Source organism: Tenrec ecaudatus, chromosome 18 (genome assembly GCF_050624435.1).
Source record: "Tenrec ecaudatus isolate mTenEca1 chromosome 18, mTenEca1.hap1, whole genome shotgun sequence".
In the NCBI taxonomy this organism is placed as follows: domain Eukaryota; kingdom Metazoa; phylum Chordata; class Mammalia; order Afrosoricida; family Tenrecidae; genus Tenrec; species Tenrec ecaudatus.
In genome coordinates, this window is record NC_134547.1 from 7,160,293 (window position 1) to 7,184,522 (window position 24,230).

Genomic DNA, 24,230 nt, shown 5'->3' on the forward strand with positions numbered 1-24,230 from the left:
TACCCCATTGGCCAACACGGCGGATATGGAATAACTGACTTTAGAGCAATAATCAGCTTTTCTTAAAACAATAAAACAACAACAAGGCAGGCAGTCTATCCAAAGCCTAGTTCAGTGGTTCTCACCTCCCACCCACGCCCCCACACTGGCCTATGCTGCCATCCGAGTGCCAGCCTCACCCCTGCTGCTGCGAACTGTTCAACTGGATGATGGTTGTCACAGAAAGAGTGGAACTAATAGGTATATTCCACACTCTGTCTCCAGACTTCTTTAGGGTCCAGCTATGATCTGGGATATTCATGGAGCAAGACAGGGTCACCAGAGACTGGAGTTTGTGGATCACCTCACTTTCCAACTTTCTGTTTGGTGCTGGTCGGGAATCTGGAGGAAACTCAGTGTGCATCAGGAACCTACTTTCTCTTCCTTGGTCCTTGGGCTCAGCTCCTGTGACCTAGACTTTGCCCCTTTGCTCAGGTCTCTCCCCTAGGGGCGTCCTCTCTCTGCAGCCACATGGTGGCTCATCCCTTCACAGACCACCCCCTCTATCCTCATCCAAGCTCCTGCCTGTGATCCGCATCTCCACCTCCATGAGAAGATTATGCTTACCCAGCCCCTCCAGCGTCACCATGTGTCTTGACTCCGAAGGAGACCCTTGGGTGTGCCATGAGTTGGTGGTGTTGGTGCAGCTGTAACTTCTGGGAAAGTGACATGTATTTCTGTAAATGACAACTTGGTGACAGCCAGGGAGTGCCTTTCTCTCCTTAGTGAAAATAGTAGTTCCCTCAGGGGTCCTTGGCAAAATATGGTGGTCATCAATCTTCAGGTCAGCAGGGGCCAGGTTGAACCAACACAGAGGGATATTCTCTGTAGTAGGAGGACTGAGTTGACTAACATATCCGCACCACTGAAACAATCACTCCTCTGCTGCCCAACTTGGAAATCAAAGGCAGTAAATTCCTTCTAAATTTCGACATGGATCAAAACCCTCTCCACTTCCCGAACACATCACCTGGTGAGTGCTCTGTAAATGGGCAGGGGACAGACATCCAGCGAAAGAAATCACCGGAAAGAGAGTAAGTAGAGAGAGATAAAGGGAGAAAGAGGGTCCTCCCACACTCACCCACCAAACATTTCACAATGTGACCTTATTTGGAAGAAAGGTCTTTGCACACTAGAGCAGAGCTAGAAATCCAGTGTGAGTAGTTTCTTTATAGTAAGGTCATATATTGTCTACAGATGGGCTTTGGGTTTCCACTCCCCCCTCCCCCCTCATTCACATCAATATGATTTTTTTGTGATATGAGCCCATCAGGGTGCAGTATAGCACCGACATACAACTTTCCTCTAGTTCTTTAATGCTCCCCCCACACACACACACACTCACACACACTATCACGACTCCAGTTCTACCTGACAAATCTGCCTAGACCAGAGCATGTATAGATAAGAGCTGGAAACACAGGGAATCCAGGACAGAAAAAACCCTCCAGACCAATAATGAGAGTAGCGATGCCAGGAGAGGTAGTGGACGTTGGGGGGAGCAAGTGGGAATCGATAACAATGATCTACATATAACCTCATCCCAGGGGGATGAACAAAAGACAAGTGGGTGAAGGGAGACAGTGGTCGGTGTAAAACATGAAAAATAATAATTTATGTTATCAAGGGTTCGTGAGGGAGGAAATGTGGGGAGGGGGGAAATGAACTGTTACTTAGGGCCCAAGTAGAAAGAAAATGCTTTGGAAATGATGACGGCAACATATGTACAAATGTGCTCAACACAATGCATGGATGGATGAATGGATGGATGGATGGATGGATGGTGGTAAGAGCTGTAAGAACCCCCCCAAAATGCTTGTTTTTACAAAAGAAAGCCATATAAACTGATAGTGCTCAGTAAACAACACTGAATTTACGATCAAGAGTACATACTGGATTCCTGATCTAATGGGGGCAATAGGAAACTGACTTTCACATTCCTAGGGTACCCAGTTGCCCTAAGAAACTCATACAATGAAGGAAGAAGCAGAGAGAACAGAGACTGAGAAAGAGGCATTCAAGAAACAATGGAAGATTGGCAGAGCCTGGAGGTCAAAAGGTGAACATAATTGAATCAGCTGGAAAGGACATGGACTTGGTGCCCATCTCTGTTGACACCTTCTTGGACCCAGGCCCACCATCCCTTCCCCGCTCCCTTACCTGCTTCCCAAGATCGAATGCTACTGAGAAGTTGTCCAAATTGACAGGATTCACCTCTCCCAGTCACCTCCACCAGATCAGGAAACGAGGTTTTGATGTTTGCACCAGTAGGTATAGCTGGTGTCCTCTGTGACCTTCCCCAGAGGAAATCAGTGTTCAAAGACAGAGAACTCCAGATGGACCGGGTTTGGGGCCACTCCATCCTTCGACAACTGGAACACTTGAGCCACTTTTGTGGTTTGCATCTGGTTGTCTCATTGTCCCAGGGGTGATCTGCTTCTACCTCCAAGCAGAGCATTGGCTTTTCTTTTTGTTCTACAAATAAGACAAATTCAGGGTTTCCCAGCCTTGGAAGAGGAAGAGATTTCATACCGACAGTCTCCTACCCCCATCAAGCTCAAACCTGAGACTGCCCAGGGCTCTACTTACCAATGCTGTCTGTCACTGAGGTGCCTACAGGAGACAAGAGTGTTTACTGAGCTGATTTCCTCCTGCGCACACCAAGAGTCAGATTTGTTCCCTACTACTAGGTGCCAAAGCCTCACCCAGGAGCAGCAGGGCTGTGGCCAGGGCAGCTCCAGAGTGCTGTGCTCTCCAGAGGCCCAGGATTCCTGAACTCAGCAGGATGGGGTTCTTCTCATGTCCGTGGATGCCTCAGAGGAGTGGGAAGCGTGGCTCTGCTGGGATGAAGGCAGAGGTTAAGATGCTCTGAAGTGCTTGTCCTCCAAGACCCAGGGCTGTGACCTTGAGGGTGGGTCATGTGAACCACCTACTCTTCCAATGCCTTCAAGCCTGGACTCCACCCTCTCTGAAGTTCCCCTTACACTGAAGCTTCCTCCCTGATCTCTTGTGTTAGGTGCTGACTTCCTGTCAGTTGACTAGCTCTGTTAGATTTATCTTCTTACTTCTGCGGTCAGGGGAATAACAGTAATGCCCCCAAAGATGTGCACCTCCCAGTCCCAGAACCGGTCCCTATGTGATTTGTTTTGTTGTTAGGCGTCATTGAATTGGTTGCAAATCACAGGGACCCCCTGTGCAACAGAAGGACACACTACCTGGTAGGTCCCATCCTCGTCGGCTCTGATGATTGAGCCTCTTGTTGCAGTCATTGTGTCAATCCATCTCACCGCTGCCCCTCTGTTTTCACGAGCATGATGTCATTCTCGAGGGGCCAGTCTCTCCTGATAACATGTCCCGAGTAAAAGAGATGAAGCCCTGCAGTCCTGCCCTCTCGCGGCAGTCTGGCTTTACTTCCTCCAGATACGTCAGTTCTTTTTATCGTCTTTTCCAATAAAAACCTTGTGAAGTAGGTGGAGGTTTACATTTCAGATCATTGCAAAAACAGTTTTATTCGCACTTCATCCACCTGCTGCATGATGAAATTATTCATTCCTAGCAAGAAGAGCTGTACAATCATCACCATATTCAAGTCTAGAACATTTCCTTCTTCCCTGGACTCATGGTTATTCATGTAATTATGTTTGTTTCCTGATTCTGGGGAAAATACACACAACAAAACTTGCTTCAATTCCACAACTTCCACTTGTGTAGCTCAGTGCCATCGATTATGCTCCTTGTGCTGCACAGCCATTGCTTCATATTCTTTTCCAAATTATTCCACCACCGTTGACATAGACTCAATGTCCCGAAGCAACAACTCTTTCCCTTTCACCCATGGTGACCATTCTTTCTTTCTTTATTTTTGTTGTTGATTTTTTTTCTTCTTTCCTTTTTTAGTAGTTTTCATATACCATACACTTCTATGCTTAACTTGCTTCTAAAATGAGTTGTATATACATCATCATAATCGGTTCCAGTTGTTCCTCCCCTTTCCATATTCATTGTTTGCTTCTCAAATCCCCTCACCCCCTGCATCAGTTATGATTTTTATCTTGGTTCTTTTGACAGTCCATGGTACTTTCAACAATCTTCCCCAACACCCTAGTTCAAATGCGTCGGGTTTTCCATGTTAGCTCCTAGTTAGAAAGGGACTTTGCAAAGGGATTAATACAGGGATCTTGAGTTTGAGAGATGATCCTCCTTTTCCAAGGGGGTCCAATGGAATCACAAGGGACCTGAAAAGAGAGAATCGGGTGTTGGGAGTATAGGAGAATGTGATAAGAATGCAAACAAGAGGCTGTGGAGCTGTGAGGATGGGAACTAGAAATACAGGTGGCCTCTAGAATTTGGCTTAGGGACACCCCCTCCTTTAGCAGCTAGACACTTTCACTAACACTACACCATCATTGCAGGGTCATGTTGTGCCAGGATTGGGGGGTTCGTTGTGCTTTGAACCAGAGAAACACACTCTTCATGTTCTACAGAGGGATCCATGAACATTACCCAGATACCCATCATACTGAACCCAGGAAACGGGAGCTTCTGGAGAGGGGAGGATTCTGGGGCAGCCATGGTGAAAGTCCTCCCGCTCTTGCTTGAGGGCTGTGCACCTGGAGAGTGGCAGAGCTGGACTCTTAGGGCAGCAGTTCTCAACCTGGGGGCCGCGACCCTTTGCGGGTTGAATGACCCTTTCACAGGGATCGCCTGATTCATAACAGGAGCAAAATGACAGTGATTAAGTAGCAATGAAAATAATTTTATGGTTGGGGGGTTCACCACAACATGAGGAACTGTATTAAAGGGTCACGGCATTAAGAACTGTATTAAAGGGTCACTGTCTTAGGGCCTCATCGTAGGGAAAAGGCTCACTCAATACCCTGTCTCCTGTGGGATTTTCTCTAGACACCTTTGCTTGCAGCCACAAGGATAGCTCTGGATATCCCAGGGGATGATGTTAATGAGGTGAGTGGAGAGGATATATACGTATACATACATACATACTGAATCTCTCTCTCGCCAAGTCCCCACACCAACCCGTCTTTCTCTCCCTAACCTGATGTTTCTTCTGGTCCTAGTCTATAATTAGAAAAAAGTCAACACTATTCCAATATTCCTGGTCCTGTCCTTTGTGATCTGATATGCCATACAGGTGCCTCAACATTTCCAGCTTCCCTGCCTTTGAGCACTGGTCTCCTCTGGGCATGGTGACAGAGGGCACCATGGACATCTACTGGTGTCACTCCATATCCTTGTTCAGGCGTCTGGTTTCATGGAGCAGGTCAGGTGAGTCTGGAACACATGGATAGTCTGTTTCACAACAAAGGCAGGTAAGGGCCAGAGGAATGGGTGAGGAGTCTGAAGCTCAACAATAGGCCTGAAGAAAAGGTACAGTCAACCCCACCTGCTCCCCTCAGCTCTGTTTTGCTGTGTTCCTTCCACTTTGTCTCTGAGTTTCCTCCAAGCCTTCATTCTTTCTGTGTTTCCTCTTTCTGCTTTGTTTGTTTCACTTCTTTCGTAACTGTATGAGTTTCTGATGGCTCCTGGAACATTATAACAGAAGCGGAGGCTCTTGCAATACCAGATTGACCTCCTCCATGTCTTAGAGCCTAGACTTTCCAGAACCAAAGCATCAGAAAGGTAGCTCTTTCTGAAGACTTGGCAGAAGAAACTGGTCCAAGACCTTCTCTCACATCTTTTTGTCTTTCTTCCACTCAACAGTTTTATTGGCACATAATGTATATTTCATACGATTGAATAGTTCAATCATTCAATGATATCAAGGGCAGTTGTACAATCACCACCACCTTTATCTTAGAATCGTCCCCTCCCCCCGCTCCCCATGGTTAAATTGCCTTTTGTTTGTTTTTAGAGTTTCAAATCTTTTGTTTAATTTGAATATGTCACCAACATCAACACAGCAATTTCTATTCAGATCGTGCCTTTCTTCTTCATATGCTTAACTAATTTTTTAACTTCTTAGCTTAAGAAAATAGATGAAAACATATTTCTTTAAGAAAATATCAGAAAACATTTGTACTCTTCCTTACTTGCACATTAGATTATATACAAATTTCACTGTACTTTTAAATTTTTTTGCTTATAAGCATATAGGGAGATGACTCCACATTGCTGTATGGAATCTTCTTTTCTTCTTATATCTGTTTATTTTTCTGTTGGTAGAATGTATAATAATTTATGTAATCAGTTCCTTATAACTAAATTTTTTAAAATAATTTTATTGGGGGTTCTTACACCTCTTATCACAATCCATCCATCCATCCATTGTGTCAAGCACATTGGTACATATGCTGCCATCATCGTTTGGCTCAATTGCCTTTAAACCGAGTTGGGCAATCACTCTTGGTTCCAGTGCTCCCTGCCTCCTTCCGCCTTTACTCTGAACCTCTGCAATCCCTATGACACCTTATGTCAGTTATGATCATTATACACCCACTCCTCCTGGGCGTCAAAGAGCGCCCAAGATTTCATTTGACCTTCTGTCACTCTCGCCTTCCTGTTAAAACAGGTTTTCCACGATATTTTATCCATCGATCCATTTTTAGTGAAAATTAACCCAGCAAAATAGAAACCCATTCCATGACTTCTACATGTGCAATCCCATAATAATGATGATATACTCCTGGTGGCAAACTCCTGTTTCCCAATTATTCATCCAACATTGACTTCAGCAATCTGCTCTCTAAGTTTCTCATCTAAAATTTCAACTCATTATTGTCAACTTGATCATATTTAGATAATTCATTGAAAGAATACAATGCTCAAGGTAGACAGTCTTAACTAGTTAGCCTAAATTACTGCTTGTTTAGGGTTTATTTAATGAAAGTCCTCAAGAGAGAGTTTGGGCATGGGATGAAGACTTAAAATTGCGGTTTAAAAATTTTTGGAGTCTCCTCAGCTCCCAAACAAGCGCCCTCATGAGCTTTCAGTTGTGGGTTCGACTGTGATCAGCACGTTTGGTGGTTGAATCCCCCAGCTGGCCACAGAAGGAGAATGAGGCTCTCTGCTTCTGTCAAGATTTCCAGGCCCAGTAACCCTCTGAGGGGCCGTGGTGAGTCCGAGTCACAGAATGGTGGTGGGCGAGTTGTAGCCCCAGAAAGATCAGATTCCAGGAGGATATTAACTCCTATTTCGCGTTTACTGACGGCCAGTCTGGATTCTGCCATAGAACCGTGATCCCAATGTTCAGTAACGACGACTCCACAGCAACATTTTCTATGGCCTTTCAAGAAGAACATTACTTAGATTGGAATTCAGCCTCTACTCCAGTTTGACCTCATCTTAATAGAATGATATCTACAACGACCTAGCTTCCAAATAAGGTCAGTGTGCGGGGCAAAGGTTGAGGAATCCTGTCGAACTGGTTGTCTTCCATGGTCAGAGGATCGAGTCTCAGAGGGAGAGAGCAGCGTGAGTTTCAAAGCTCAAATCAAGCCACGTTCTAAGGGTCTCGTTGCCTTTGGGGTATTGCTTAAAAGCTGCCCTCTAAGTGAGGTGTCACTGAAGTTGACGTGGAAGAAGCACGCCAGCCTGTGTGATCCAAGGATTGTAAAGAATAAAACCCAAAGGAGGGCACTGTCACAGAGCTTAGATTCTGAAGGCCTGTTTTGCAGAACGCTGTGATTGAGAGTGGAAGCCGAAAACCCACATGCAGGGATTCCCACGTGGATTAAGGTTCAGGTGACTCCCCACTGACAAGAGACCAGCGACGTGAACAGCTCTGCTATGAGACAGAGAGCACTGTAAGGTAGATTACGGCAGGTGTAATTAGGCCCAAACGTCCTACCTTTTAACCTGTTATCCCATTGAACCACTATTAAAGTTGATTCGGTTTTTAATATTTTCGGTTTCACTTGAAATTAAGGTTTCTCTCGGATTTGTTTTGTCGTTGTTCTTGGATTGGTTGTGATTTTTACCTTGGTTCATGTCTTCATTTGGTTCCTTATGATGTTCTCTACATGAAATCCAAGACAGATAAATCTACGGAGACAATAATTGGTTTAAAAGTAACCCGGGGGGCAAGCAGGGGGAAGGTTGGGAGAAAAGGGTAGCCCAGAAAACGCAGGAGAAAAAGAAAACGTTTTGAGACTTGCTGGGGTGATGAAATCACAACTCTCAATATGACTGGACTATGAATGGCATGCTATGTAAATTATATGCCAATGAAACGGTCAAAAACAGCATGAGAGCAGACCTGATGGAATCCATACCGCTAGTGGACTTCGGGGCAGGGAGTGGTTAAAGGTGGATGAACCACCTGTCGAAACAGGATGAGTGCCCTGCTCGGACATCGTGGTTCAGACCTGAAGAAATTGTGGGATGTTTGCTTGGCACTCTTTCTGTCTGCTTCGCCTATTTTTACCAAAATAAAATCAGTAACTAACAAAATAAAAGGAAAGTCATCTCATTATGTGGGAGACAGTGAGGGAAAATCAAACAAAGCCTTGGACCCACCCTGAGAGGAGGTCATATAACGATGGAGGCCGACATGGCAGGGATGGGGGTACACGCCAAGGGGCGCCATGGATTATGGCCGGTTCTATGGAGGGACAGAAAGAAAGAGAAAGGTTCTCCGTGAGATGGATTGACACTGTGGCTGCCACGAGGGCTCGAGCACAGGAACCATGGCAAACATGGCTCCGTGTCATGCAGGGTTTCCTTGTGTTGTGCATAAGGTCACTGTGGGTTGAAAGTACTTCCATGACACATAACAATGACATCAATGACCAGGAAGAAAGAAAGGGACAGGTTACAGGCTCTTCTTCTGAGTCTTCAGAAGGATCCAACCTTCCTGGATTTTTGATTCTGCAATTGCTTCTAAAAACTGGGGAAAGAAATTTCTGTCCTTGTGAGTCACTTGGTTTGGGGTATACTGTTCTGATATTCATAGACTCATACAACTGTGAAAGAAGTCAAGAAAGAAGAGGAGTTGGAGTTGAGAAAGAAAAGCAAGAAAGAATGGAGGATGAGAGGAGGTGTCTGTGTCAGTCCGGGTGGACTAGAGAAACACATTCATAGACACACTCATGTGTGTATAAGGAAAAGGTTTATATACAAGAGCAATTGAACTTTGAGAAAACAGCCCTGCCCAGTCCAGATGAAGTCTATAAGTCCGACATTAGCCCAAATGTCTGATACCAATCTATAAAGTCTCTTCAGACTCAAAAACCACATGCAATGATGGCGGATTCAGGAAGATCACAGGCCAGTGGGTGGGAAGTCTTGTGGACCCAGTGGTGATGTAAGCAGCTCAGTGCTGGCAGCATTGTCCACATGGATCCCCAGTCCCCAGGGCATGGAGTCTCTCAGTGTAGTGCCATGGGTCTTGTCAATAGAGCGTCTCTCAGGCAGTGAGTAGGGAGAGAGATAGTGTCTCCTGCCCCTAAGGAGGAAATCCAGGAGTTCCCAGAATCCTCAAGAAAAGTCTGTGCCCTCACAGAGAGGTCTTATTGGCTATGACCCAATTGACAGACTAGACTCCATCCCTCCACTCTTAATCCTCCCAAGTCCCAAATTGACACCAGAGGATGTAACTACCACAGTGTCCAAGAGACACAGTGCAGAGATGCAGAAAAACAGGGCAGAGGAGAGAATATGGGCTTAGTTCCACCCTCCCCTAGAGTTACGTCCTTGGGTCTCAGTCAGCCCCATCCCTTCCTTCTCCTCTTACCTGCCTTGAAATTCTGCTTCTGAGGGGTGTCCAGGTGGTCAGGATTCATCTGCCCTGGTTAGCTCCCGCACACACTCATCGGGACTATGGACAGAAGTTTCCAGGAAGATCCCTACCAGAGCCAGGGTGTTGAATAAGCCCTTTCCTACCATCGGGCCTGAGAGTCAAACAGCCCCCTTTTTGTGGTTCATAGCCTTCACCCAGGAGCAGCAGGGTCATGGCCACACCAACCTCAGCATCATCCCCTCTCCAGAAGCTTCCAATTCCCATTTTCACTGTGATGGGGGTCCTAGGAATACTCAGGGATCATTCGGCAGAAAATGAAGAACATCATATGGCTGGAGTCTTGGCAGAGTTTGGGAATCCCCCCCCCCCCCAGGGCAGCATGTTCCGTTGGGACCAAATTGGGGCTCAGGAGGCAGTGATTGTGAGGGAAGTCTAGTGTGAGCCCACCTTCTCACCAGTTCACCTCCATCCTGAATTCATCTCTCTGTGGGTTGTTATTGGTTTCCCACTAGTGCCCATGGCATGGTGAAGTCCAGCTTGTGATCTGGTATTGGGCAGCTATGCTCTTGGGGAAGCACAGCGCTGGACAAGCCCGACTGTACTTCACTCCTTTTCTATGACCCGTGGCCACACAAGAAGGTCCTCCAAGATGTCCACCCCGAATCCCAGAATTTCCCTCCCCTGTAAAAGAGGCTTAGCAAAGCTTGCTCAATGCAGGCTCCTGAGTTGAGGATATGATCCTGGATTCTCCCAGAGGTCCCAGTAGAATAACAAAGGTCCTGAAAGACAGAAACAGAAGATCAGAGACAGGAGAGGTGAGGAACACAAGAACAAAAGGAGGCGTGGCTTATGTACTGAGCAGCTTAGCCAGCCACAGGCTTTCTCTCTGTGGGAGAAACATGGGGCTGTCTGTAGCTGGAGTCTCAGAAATCCTGAGGGGCAGTTGTACTGTATGCTCTTGTGTTGCCAGGAGTCAAGATCAACTCCAAGGCGGTAGAGGTTTAGATGTGAGGCAAGAAAAAGACAGTGGAGCACCATGAAGAGTTGGTTATGAGCCAGGGCATGCAGTTGGCTTCTAGAACCCGGACCAAGCTAGAGAAATACATTCTTCTACAGCCATGAGGCAGGTCCAGACCTCATGCTGATCTTTCCACCACCACTACCACCTTATAGCACCCCTTGCTGGTGGTATTTTTCCTCCCACCCAAACATAACAACCAGGCTACGTGGAAAATGGGTGGAATTCCAGCCATGATTCTGACCTCAACGACTCTCATAACCACTGCCCTTTTTTGGTCCATTCGTGTGATGGTGGAGCAGTCAGTTCTGCAGAGACTCTCAAATTCTCCCCCACCCCATGGTCACATGCTCTCTTCCTCCTCTTCTGAGTGGACCTTCAGGATGTTCAGGTCCCTCACTGTCTGCAGGCAGGAGGCATGAATCTTTAAGAAAGAGAGAATGACTCGTCTCCTCCCTGAGACCCCTCTGCAAAGGGATGCCTAGTTGCCTAAAGATGGCCTTTGAGCAGATGATGCAGTGTAGCATTGATGAAGCACACAACTTTCCTCTAGTTCTTAAATGCTTTCCTCCCCCTGCCTTCCCCACTATCATGATCCCAAGTCCCGCTGGACTGGAGAGAAACACAGGGAATCCAGGAAAGATGAACCCCTCAGGACCAGTGGTGAGAGTGGAGATACTGGGAGAGTGGAGGGAAGGTGGAGTACAAAGGGGGAACTGATTACAAGAATCTACACATAACCTCCTCCATGAGGGGATGGACAATAGAAAAGTGGGTGAAGGGAGATGTCTGGCAGTGTAAGATATGGTAAAATAATAATAATTTATTAATTAGTATGGGTTCATGAGGGAGGGAGGAGCAGAGAGTGTGGGGAAGTAAATGAGGAGCTGATAACGAGCTCAAGTGGAGAGCAAATGTTTTGAGAAGAATGACAGCAATGAAGGCACAAATGTGCTTGACACAATGGGTGGATGGGTGGATTGTGATGAGATGTACGAGCGCCCAATGAAATGATTTAAATTTAAGAATAGATAAATATTTTTTTTAAAGAAAAGAAAGAATGTCCTGATGGCAGAGTCATAGCCCGCTGATCCTGCGTGAGGGCTGTGACCTTGGAGACTACAGAGCTGTGAGCTTAGGGTCCTGGTAGGAGGAACAGCCCTCACCCAACCCATGGGCTTTTCCAGGATTCCCATGGGGCATGTCACTCTGGCCTGTAGTTAGTAGAGGGGGCCTTGAAAGGCCCAGAAATGAGCTTGGGTTGGGGGAGATGGGGAGATAATAACAATGAGTACAAAATTAAAGAAACTGTCCTAAAATTGACTGTGGGGACGACTGCCCAAGTCCTTCTTTTAATATCTTCAAGCCATTGGGTTGTAAGGTACACGAATTATTTCTCAAATTGTTTTATGATTTTTTTTTCTGTTTTAAGATGGATCTTTCTTTAACTCAGGAATCCCCAGAACCTGTTCTTTCCAAAAGCAGGCTATAGCCCAACACTCTGATTCGAGGCAGAATGATGTCCATCCCTGCCCATCTGGACTCTCAGGTGATGGGTGTCAGGAGTAAAAGTATCCAGTAGCTAGCTGAAGAATGGGGTAATTGCCAGCCAGATTCCAGAGGCCAACTGCCTTTCTACTTTTCGACCCCTCTCCATGTCTCTTCAGTCTCTTGCTTGCTTTGTCACATCTGCCACACTCTGATCACCTGCTTCCCTTTTTTCTGCACCTTTACAAATCAATGGGACCGCCCCCCGGATGTTGAGGACTCTGTCTCCTACTCGTGGTTCTTAATTTAATCCCTTCTGCAATATTTCTTTAAATGAGGGAGAATACCATGGCAGTTTCTGGTATTGTGAGTGGAGCGTCTTTGAATTTCTTATTCCCTGGACTGAGAATGTTCTGAGATAAATCTAACGGAAACACTCAGCTGACACGTGATCAAGAGATTGGGAGGATGCTCCACTGTAAGGGCAGCGTTAGGGAGGGAGGAGCCCAGGCTTGAGGTCATGTGAAGAGGAGGTGGAATTTCCTGTCCACACCCAGGGTCACTGCCCGCTGAGAGGAAAGTTTATGATCATTCGGGGTGCAAATAATCCAACAGAGGAGCTCAACCGTGGGCATCATACCCAACCAGAGCCGCTCTTCCTTCTTTGCTGAGGGACACAGGAATATGGGCAGGATTCCCACCAAGCTGTGCTCAGGAAGCCTGAGGGACTGGAGAGGGGAGGACTCTGGGACTGCCCTGCACACCATCCTGCTGCTGCTGGGTAAGGACATGACTCGTGCGTGGGGGTCACCTATCTGATTCTCAGGACCTATGGGAGGGAACGGGCTCAGTGACCACCCTTTCTCTTGCAGGATTGTGTGTAGGGACCTCAGTGGCATTATCATACAGTAAGTATCTTTTTGGCAATCACGTGACGGTGGTGGTGGGTTGTGGATAGGGAACCTCTCCCTCTCCTGAACCCGGGAAACTAAGACCCTTGTCTCTTCTAGTCCCACAAGAAAAGTCAACACTCTCCTTTGAGGTAGAATCGCTGGAGCACCCCTGGGACAATGTGACTCTGATATGCAGATCTCCAAATGAGGCTCAGGCTTTCCAGCTGCTAAAGGATGGAGTGGCCCAAGACCCAGTCTACCTTCATGCCCGTGAGCACAGGTTTCCTCTGGGAAAGGTGACAGAGGACACGAGGGGCATCTACAGATGCAAACATACAAGTTTTACTCTCACGACCGTTGAAATTAGTGATCTGGTGGAGGTGACCGGCAGAGGTGAGTCTTGGCCACATGGAGACCTCTTCTGAGAAGCAATAGAACTTGGGGAGCAGGTGAGAGGCACAGAAGGGATAAGCGTGTCTAGATCCAAAGAGGTGTCTCCAGGAATCCTAGCAACCAACTCTTCTCTTTGCCTCTGAGTAGCTCTGCTCTTTTTCTTTAACCCTGATCTGCTCCCAATTCTCCAGGCCATCTAGTGCTTGCTTTCAGAACCTCTTCTCTCTCTATGCTTCGTCCTTCGTTGAATGTGTTTCTCATGGCTACTGGCATGTTATCCCGGAAACTGGGTGCCTCACCATCACAGGAATGAATTTACTCAAGGACCTGGGGTCTAGAGTTCCAGAATGGAAGCATCAGCCAGGCTACTCCTTTCTGAAGCCTCTGGAGAGGAAGCTTTTCCGAGTCCTTCCCACGGCTTCTAGAGGTGGTGATCCAAGGCATTCCATGACTTAACTACCAACCACTGCCTCCATTTCGCATGACCTTTTCTCAGTGGGTCTCAATCTTTATAGCATCTTCTCTCATCATGCTTCAATGCATTAGTTTGCTATTAGTGTTTAGAATAATTTACTATATATATGGCACAACTATATAGGACTGAGCACACACCAGTCCATTAATGAATATAAGTAGCATTCCAGGAGAGTCTTGCTATTCTCTGAGTGATGTACTCATTCTAGGTTTTCCCAAATGACATCGCCAACATTAGCATGGCTCCTCTCTCTTCTACAACCCCCATCTAACATTTCCAGTGGCTCTTGTGAACTGGATCATACTTCACGGATTCTTCGAAGGAACACAGGGTCAAGGCAGTTATATTACTTAGCTAAGCTAAACTACAGTTTGGTAAGAAAGGCAGTCAGGAGGCAATTACACTTCAGGATTAAAGAGGGATGATCTTAGGCCAATGGTCTCAGGGGTGGATTCTCCTTCCTTGGCTGCAGAAAGAATTGAGTTCCATGGGACGCTCAAATAGGCATTATAGGTCCTCCCTATTGATCAGGATTCCACTGTGGAAATTTCACCCTATTTTCAGTATGGACAACATCTGTTAATATGGCTTTCGTATGAAGATACTACTCAGTCTACTGGCACTAAACCGGTCTGACCTTATCTTCTATGGATTATGATGGCAGAGGCCCCATTTCCACATAATGTTGTTTTATGAGATTCAAGTGAATAGACTTGGGAGGATTAGTGAACCTTGTCAAGTCTAAGAAGCGAGACCCCAAATTGGGTTTTCTGCTTGGACACAAGAAGAGGGAGGGGCAGGTGACTAGGGCCTACTGGTCACCACCAACCCTATTCCTGCAGAGTACTTCCCTCCTCCCTCTCTGTCTGCTGAGCCTGGCCCCTGGCTGGTCCGAGGCTTGAGGACCACACTACTTTGCCAAGGACCCATGAGTGAACTATATTTTTCACTAATGAGGGAAGGGGACCCCCAGGTTGTTACCAAGTGGGCGTACAAGGAAACAAATGCCATCTTCGACATCGTACTTCCTGGAAGCTACAGCTGCAGCTACACTATGGGCTTCCGAACTCCCTCAGAGCCCAGCCACACGGTGACCATTGAAGAGCTGGGTAAGTACAGTCTGTTGAGAGGATGGGCTCCAGCTCCAAGGTCAGGGGGCTTGGAGGAAGACGGAGGGAATTGCCTATAGAGGGAAGAGCCACAATGTGGGTGCAGTGGGAGGGCTACACTTGGGTGAGCTTCAGAGACAGACAGAGGCTTGGACCCAGGGCCTGACTCCAAGGGTCTGATGGGAGCCAAGCAGACACTGATGTCCTGTGTGTTCCTTCCAGATTTCTTCCCAGCACCCAGCATGACATTGATCTCAGAGGTGATAGAAAAGCCAGGGTCTTCAGTGTTCCTACATTGCTCAGCGTCTGTCAAAGATATTACTTGGACCTTAATGAAGTCAGGAGAGACAGTGAATGAAGGATCTAGTGCTTCTGCAGTACCTACGTCTATGAGCTTCACTGTCCCCATTCAGGAGGGAGGTGTGTACACCTGTAAGTACACACTCAGTAGCATGCAGACTGTCTGGTCCAGTCCTAGCAACCCTGTGGAGATCTTCGTAAGCAACGGTGAGTGAACAGCGGGAGTCTACCTTGGGCCCTGACCCGGGAATCCTTCAGCCAGGAGCAGAAGTCCCTGAGCACACCCCGTGTTCTGCCTCTGAGCCTGTGAAGCGGCTGAGGAGCGAGCCTGATTTGATCAGTTAAATGCTTGTATTGAGTGATCCTCACACAGCATCGGAGACTGTACTAGAAATGGGAATTAGAAGGACCCTGCAGAGTCTCAGCATGAACTCTGTGATGAGGGTGTGTCGGCCCCAGACCCTGAGCCCTAAGTTGAGACAGGTGTCCATGGTAGAACGGCGGGAACTCGCTGATACCAGAGTCTCAGGGTGGGGTCTGGGCCCATGGCTGGGGGTTTCCATGAGACACAGCTCTGGATCCTTCTCCTGCTCGTGCATCTGGAAATAACAATGAGAAGAAAACAAAAACAACAACACTTGGCCGAGTGTCTGCAGGGTGTAAGGAATATAACAGAGGGTGGGGGCCATTTCACTGACAAGGGCCACTACCATATTGACAACATCCTCAGCTGGACAGGCAGCATGTGCTGAGCTCGGGTCCCCTCTCCTCCTTACCCTCCTCCTGTGTTTCCAAGTCAGACATTGGCAAGTCCCCCAAACCCAGACCCACATCAGAGGTTTCCTTCTCTGTCTCACACCACGTGGCTACTGTCGCCTACTGATGGCCCCCGATGAGAAGGCTCTGTTAGGTGGCAATGCTTGCCGGTCCTGTGCGCTCACCCTGAGCTCAGGGGTCCTGAGTGGATTCTGCCCGGAGTCTAAGTGCTGACCGCTGACCCACTGCGTGTCTTCTCCCAGGCTCTCTCCCCGAGCCCAAGCTGTCCTTGGTGAGCGAAGGCCTGGGGCTGACAACAGGCAGCGAAGTGGTCCTGAGGTGCCAGGGGTCCCTGACCGGCGCCATCTTCCTGCTGCTCCAGGAGAAGGCGCGGCGCCCCCTGCAGGCGGTGAGCTCCACCGGAAGCAGCGCCGACTTCCGGATCCCAGAGCTCACAGTCCAGGATTCTGGAAAGTACAGGTGCCTGTACTTGAGGACCAGACATGGGACCTCGGGGTCCTGGCTGAGCAATGCGTTGGAGCTGAGCGTGGCAGGTAAGACTCCTGGGTTAGGACAGAAATGGGGGGAGTTTGGAGCTGGGACAAAGCAGAAGCAAGTTTGGGGCTGTGCCTGCACATCAGGGGACCTGTCTGTGGTGTGGGCGGGACTCAGGTGTGCCCAGCTCACATGCCTGTGTCACTTGCAGACAGCCTGGTGCTGGCCTGGCCATGATCAAGTTCAGGGCAAGGGGTTTTCATGTCCCTCAGCAGGATGCATTTTAAAGAACCTATGAAGTTTGAACCCACTCCTGCTTTAAGCCAAGGTGAGGCTTGTCCCCTTCCCACCCATCAGAGGGTGCTGAGGAAGCTCCTCACAGTCCAACTCCCTGTGACCCTGAAATGCCTGTGAGAGGTCAATTCTGTTCATAGAGATCTCCTCCCATGCGCCCTGAGTGTTGTGTCTTACAACTGATTCCAACACTAGGTTGGGCTGATCTCTGCCCTGGCGTGGGCTCCATGGAAATGATGTGTGATAGAAGACCCTGTCTTGAACTCACATCTTGTAACTGGTCCTCAGCTCTCTTGGCTTCCAATCCTTCCTTCTCACAAAGGTCACAGCCAAGTTGGAGCTGAGGTTCTGAGTCAGGAGTTCTACTTGCAAAGCCCACAGAGCCTGCACAGCAGAATTTGCACCCTTGGCCAGATTGCCGGAAATAACAATTCGCTCTGAAGTGCAGTATTAGTATTATGAATCAATGTAACGCTAATTCTCACATAGGTTTCTTACTGACTTTTTGTTTGTAGCTTTAGGTACCATTGAGCCAGTTCCAATTCATAGTAACTCAACATGCACAACACGAAACAAAACAGCACGGGGGGTGGGGGTTTACTGGGCCATCGTCGCTGTTGTTCCTCTGTCTGAGGCTGTCATTGCAGCCACTGTGTCAATTCATCCCGTTGAAGCCATCCTTTCTTCAAAGCGCCATTACTTTACTAAGCATGGTGCACTTCCCCAGCGACGGATCTGTCCTCAGAACATGTCCAAAGTCCATGAGAGAGGGTTTTCCCATCTTCCTTCTAAGGAGCATCCTGGCTGCACTTCCTGGAAGACACAGGAGTGTGTTCGTTGGCACTCTACGGCGCTGCCCATATTTTTCACCAGCACCACCATTCCAAGCTCTCAACTCTTGATCGGTCTTCTTGATTCAATGTTCAGCAGTCAATTGCATAGAACCAATTGCAAATCCCAAGGATTGTCTCTGGCTCCCCTTAGTGTTGTGAATTACCTCCTTGTTTTTCAACACTTTAAAGGGGTCACCTACAGTAGTTCTACCCAATGTCATGTCTCGTTTCATCTAGAATGCTGCTTCCATGAGCCCTGAGTGGTTATCCAACAAGAGGAAATCCTTGACAACTTCAATCTTTTTTCCATTTATCATGGTCTTACCTTGGTCCTGTTGTGAGGATTTAACCTTCCTTACACTGAGTTACGATGCACACTGAGGTTGTAATTCCTGATCTTTTTAAACAGCAAGTGTTTCATATACTCTTCATGTTCAGCAAGCCCAGCTGTGTCATTTGCATATTGCATGTTGTTAACAAACCTTCCTCCAATGCTGATGCCACAATCGTCTTCATAAAGTGCAGCTGCTCTGAGTGTTTGCTCAGCATGAAGGTGGAACAAGAATGGCTACAGGTGACACCTGATGCACACTGGGGCTCACTTTCACCATGCAGAAGTGCCTTGTGTTTGCACAACTGCCTCTAGATCCATGTGTTGTTCTGCATGAGCACCACTGGGTGTTCTGGAATTCCCATTCGTCTCAGGGCTATTCACAGTGTGTCAGGATCCACACAGTCAAATGGCTTTGCATATTCAGCAAAACTCAAGCAAACATCTCTCTTGTAGTCACCGAATTCAGCCAAGTCCCCTATGACATCAGCAAGGCCATCCCTTCCTGTACATAATCTTCTTAATATGGCTTGGACCCAAGAAAGCGTCCCATCAAAGTACTGCTACAACTGTTGTGGGATGATCTTCTGAAAATTTTACTTGAATGTGACAATAATGATACTGGTCTGCAATTGTGAATTCTGTTGGGTCTCATTTCTTTGGAATGGGTACATATATGAATCTCTTCCTGTTAGTTGGCCAAATAGCTGCCTTCCAAATATCGTGGCCTAAACGTGGGAGGGCTTCCAGTGCCTCATCAACCTGTTAAAACATTTCAATGGGTCTTCTGTCTAGCCTGGGGCCTGGTGTTTGGCTAGTGATTTTAGGGCACTTTAGACCTCTTTCTTTGATGCCGTTGGTTCTTGCTCATCTCCTGCTTCCTGAAAGGGTCGCATTTTAACTAGTTCTTTTTGTACGGTGATTCTTTCCATGTGATCCTCCCAGCAACATTCAGTAGTTCGCCCGTCGAACCTTTCAATGTTGCAACTCGAGGCTTGAGTTGTGTTTTTTTTTCCTTTTTGAGATCTTTCAGTTAACATCTACTGAGTGTGTTCTTCCTTTTTGGTTTTCTAACTCGGGGTCTTTGTAAGTTTCATTATAATATTGTACCCTGTCTTCTCTAGGCTTCCCTAGATATTTTCTGCTCGGCTCTTTGACTTCCTCATTTTTCCACGTCCTTCAGTTGCTGCATGTTGAAGAGCCAGTTTCAGAGTCTCTTCTGACATCCACTTTCATCTTTTCTTTCCTCCCTGTGTTCGTAATGACCTTTTGCTTTCTTGATGAATGATGCTCCTGATATCTTCCCAGAGCTCATGAGGTCTTCTGACGTTACTATTCAATGCAGCCAATCCGTTCTTGAGATGTTCTCAAAATGCAGATGGGACAGACTGAAGGCGTACTTTGGCTCTTGTGGACTTGTTTTCAGGTTCTTCATCCTTAACCTGAACGTACATACAGACACTCAGAGGTCTTCTCTATAATCGGCCCTGGCTTGATTTTCACTGCTCATTTTGAGATTCTTCACCATCTCTTCCCACAGAGGAATTAATTTGATTTTTTGAGTGTTCCACCACCAGAAATCCAGGCATGCCCAGTATATAGAAACACCTTTTCTGTAATTAAAATACGGTGTTTGCCATGAACTCATCATTGGTCTTCCAAAATTGTATCATGCCATCTTGAGCTTCGTTTGCATCACTAAGACCCTACTTTATTTGTTTATTCATTTTTATCTATCTATTTATTTATTATTCATTTTATTAGGAGCTCATACTACTCCTATCACAATCCATACATACATCAATTATGTAAAGCACATTTGTGCGTTCACTGCCCACATCATTCTCAAAATATTTGCTCTCCACTTAAGCCCCTGGCATCAGGTCCTCATTTTTTCCCTCCTTCCTCGTTCCCCTCTGTCTCATGAACCCTTGATAATTTATAAATTATTATTTTGTCATATCTTGCTCTGCCCGACATTTCCCTTAATCCACTTTTGTGTTGTCCGCCCCCCAGGGAGAAGGTCACAAGACCCTATGTTGTAACTACTGGTTCTTCCTCTTTATCTCTACTTTCACATTCTGATTACCAATAATTATATATGCATCTTGATTGCATGTTTGATCCATATCTGAACCAATCATTCATAGAATTATTCAATATCTTCATCAGTAGCTATAGCGTTGGTTCATAAACGTGATTCATTGCTGTGTGGATTGGATTTCTTTGTAGGAGATAATTATAATTCTATCACAGATAGCATTGTACCTCAAGATAGATCTTGAAGTACCCTCCTTGAAAAGAAATTCAACACCATTTGGAATTCATTGTGTCATTCACAGCATTGTAAACCTTGTGATCTTCTGATGCACAATGACCCATGCTCGTCCATTCCAGCTCACGAATGCCTAGGATATGCATCTTTATGTGTTTCCTTTCTTTTTTCAAGGCCTTAAATTTTTCATCATTCATACTTTTTACACTCTCATCTGTGATGATTACATGCTTGCAGCTGTTTCTTCTCAGGTTTAATCGAGCCTCTCAGTAAGTGAAGGTCCTGAAGGCTTTCTTACCACCGGTGTCACTCCACACTCCTCATTCTGGTCATGACTTAGAGAGGATGGCTCTTCATCAATCCTATTTAAGAGCCTGCTGATGGAGGGCTCATCTTCTGACTCTATGCTTGTGTTACTCTGGGTAAACTAGAGAAACAATGTCATAAACACGCATATGTATATAAGAAAGAGCTTTATATACAAGAGCAATTGGATATGGAGAAAATGTCCCAGCCCAGTCCAGATCAAGTCCATAAGTGTGATATTAGCCCAGATGTCTGATACCCGTCAATAAAGTCCTGTTCAGACTCACAAAATACATGCAATGATGCTGAATACAGAAAGATCACAGGCCAGTAGGTAGAAAGTCTTTGAGTCCAGTAGTGTTATAAGCATCTCAGCGCTGCCTGGGTCTCCACATGACTACTCCAGCTCAGGGCACTAACATCTTTCCATGTATCTTATCAGTAGAGAATCTCTCAGGGAGTGTGCAGAGAAAAAGAAAGAGAAAGTGTTTCCTGCTCCCAAAGAGGAAATACCAGAGTTCTCAGTATCCCCAGGAGAAGGCCAAGCCCACATAGAGGCTTCATTTCCTATGAACCAATTGAGAGGCTAGACTCCCCCCCTTCACTCATAACCCTCTCAAATTGAAAACAGGTTAAATAACTACCACAATGTTCTTACCGTGTTCTGCTTCAATTCATTAGGTCCTTAGTAATGGGAATGTTTCCATGCTTAAGGTTTTTAGTGGCTAATTTCTCTAAAGTGGGCCCCAGGTGTCTTCTTTCTAGTCTCTTCTTAGTCTGAAAGCTCTGCGGAAACCTGTTCGCTTTGGGTGACCGTGCTGGCAGTTGAAATAACAGTGACATAGCTTCCAGGATCACAGCAACACACAAGCCTCCACAGTAGGACAAACTGACAGCCAAGTGTTCTTCTTGAATGAAAATGATTATTTGTCCAGAACTCAGTACTCTCCCACAGATCTTTCTGGAATGATGGAAATGTTCTAAATCTGTTGTGTTGGCTGGTTTGAGTAGATACACAAATCCAGAGACTCGCATATTTGGGTTAGAGAAAGCTTTAAATCATAAAGCCATTTGGATCACTTATTGTTCCCTTGTCCCTGGGTTTTTTAACATCACTCCTTACCCCCCACCTCCCCCTATCCCATTTCCTCCTGAACTGTCTTTCCCGTTGTTTTTCCTCCAACTTGTTCATCCAAATTGGTGGTGAGGTGGGTGTGGCAGACCTGGTACAGCATGATCAAGGGTAATGTAATGAAGAGGTATTTCTGAAACCCAGGTGGGGACAGAGCATGATAGTGGGACAGGAGGAAAGTCAAGGGAAATAGAGGAAAGAGCTGGGAGGCAAAGGGCATTTATAGAGGTCTAGGCAAAGACATGTATATATGCAAATATATAAATATATATATATGGATGGGGAAATAGCTCTATGTGCCTATATTTATAGGTTTAGCATTAAGGTGGTGGAAGGACATTGGGTCTCCACTCAAGTATTCCCTCAATGCAAGAATACTTTCTTCAGTTAAATTGGGATTCTATGATGCTCACCCTCCCGACAAAACCTCTGAAGACAAAGTGGGTGAATAAGCAAATGTGGTGAAGAAAGCTGATTGTGCCTGACTATTAAAAGATACAGCGTCTGGGGTCTTAAAGGCTTGAAGGTAAACAAGCGACCATCCATCTCAGAAGCAACAAAACCCACATGGAAGAAGCACACCAGCCTGTGTGATCACGAGGTGTTGAAGGGATCACGTATAAGGCATCATCAGAACAAAAAAATCTTAACATAGTGAATGAAGGGAGAAGTGCAGAGTGGAGACCCAAAGCCCATTTGTTGGCCACTGGAGATCCCCTCACAGAGGGGTCTAGGGTAGAAGATGAGTCAGTCAGGGTGCAGTGTAGCACCGATAAAGAATACCGCTTTCCTCCAGTTCCTTAATGCTTCCTCCTCACCAACTATCATGATCCGAATTCTACCTTGCAAATCTGGCTAGACCAGAGGATGTACACTGGTGCAGATAGGAGCTGGAGGCACAGGGAATCCAGGGCAGATGATACTTTCAGGACCAGGGGTGTGAGGGGTGATACTGGGAGGGTAGAGGGAGAGTGGGTTGGAAAGAGGGGACCGATTACAAGGATCTACATGTGACCTCCTCCCTGGGGGACAGACAACCGAAAAGGGGGTGAAGGGAGATGCCGGACAGGGCAAGATATGACAAAATAATTATTTATAAATTATCAAGGGGTCATGAGGGAGGGGGTACGGAGAGGGAGGGGGGAAAAAGAGGACCTGATGCCAAGGGCTTAAGTGGAGAGCAGTTGCTTTGAGAATGATGAAGGCAATTAATGTGCAGATGTGCTTTACACAATTGATGTATGTATGTATTGTGATGGGAGTTGTATGAGCCCCTAATAAAACGTTAAAAAAAAGAAAAAAAACAATTGTGTATTGAGAAATCATCACAGCCCAGTCCAGATGAAGTCCATAAGTCTAATATTAGCCGATATGTTCGATACTAGTCTATAAATTCAATTTCAGACTCACGCAGCACATACGATGATGCCGAATGCAGTAAGATCGCAGGCTGGTGGGTGAAAACACTTGCAGATGCAATGCCAGTGAAAACCCATTGTTCCTCCAGATCTCTGATTATGACTCCTCAACATGATGGTGAAACAGAGAGAGGTCAGGGAGAAACAGAGGAGGTTCCCAGCATGCTCATGAGAAGGCCACGCCCACTAGAGACATCATCAGGCTGTGACCTGATTGACAAGCTCAACCTCACCCCTTCACTACATATCACTTTAACATGAAATTATGTAACTACTGCATCTGTGAAGACCAGTGTGGTTGACAGCAGACATGTGTGGTTGTTAAGCCTTGTCATGTGGATGGCTGGAATGCTGAGTGCCTGGATGTTGTATTCAGTATATAATAATATTTTAATTGTTTTATTAAGACATATATTGTATTTGTAGCATGTAATATCATTCTATGCAATGGTAATTTGATCATTTAAATGTGTGGTTATAGAATTTTTATTATAGAATCATTTATGAAGAGTCATTATTGATTGTATCTATGCTATTTTTGCCTTGTGCTGTATAATTAATTCTGACTGATAGGATCCTATGAGTTGAACAGCTCCATAGGATTTGCTAGGATAATACATTTTAGGGACCGTGTGTGCCACATCCTTCCATTAAGGAGGCACAGGTCGTTTGATGTGTCTGACCTTTTGGTAGTAGCCCCATCAGAACCCACTGCTATGACTTGAAATCAACGGCACAGTGGTGGGTTGGGCTGGGGGATTCCTATCTTGTACACTGTGAAGACTGGACCCCGCGTGGAGGCACATGCTGTAACTCGGTGCAGCCCTGATGCCCGCAATGCTCCTTCTGTTCCTTGCCGTCCACCTGGACGGTCTCAGGACAGGGCCATTCTTGGCATGGACTGGTTGATGGCGGGTCCAGATCCCGTAACTATTCTCTTCCTGCCAGCATTCCCTGTTTGTGACCTTAGTGCCTCTGGCG

At 46.4% G+C, this 24,230-nt stretch overlaps 1 long non-coding RNA gene across 1 annotated transcript; it reads left to right on the top strand.

Annotated features, from left to right (window-relative positions):
• Positions 1–12,809: 12,809 nt before the first annotated feature.
• On the top strand, positions 12,810–13,495 carry LOC142432744 (uncharacterized). The gene is made up of 3 exons (XR_012780910.1): positions 12,810–13,020; positions 13,112–13,147; positions 13,250–13,495. It is a non-coding gene; the product is annotated as an uncharacterized LOC142432744 (long non-coding RNA).
• The last annotated feature ends 10,735 nt before the right edge of the window (positions 13,496–24,230 follow it).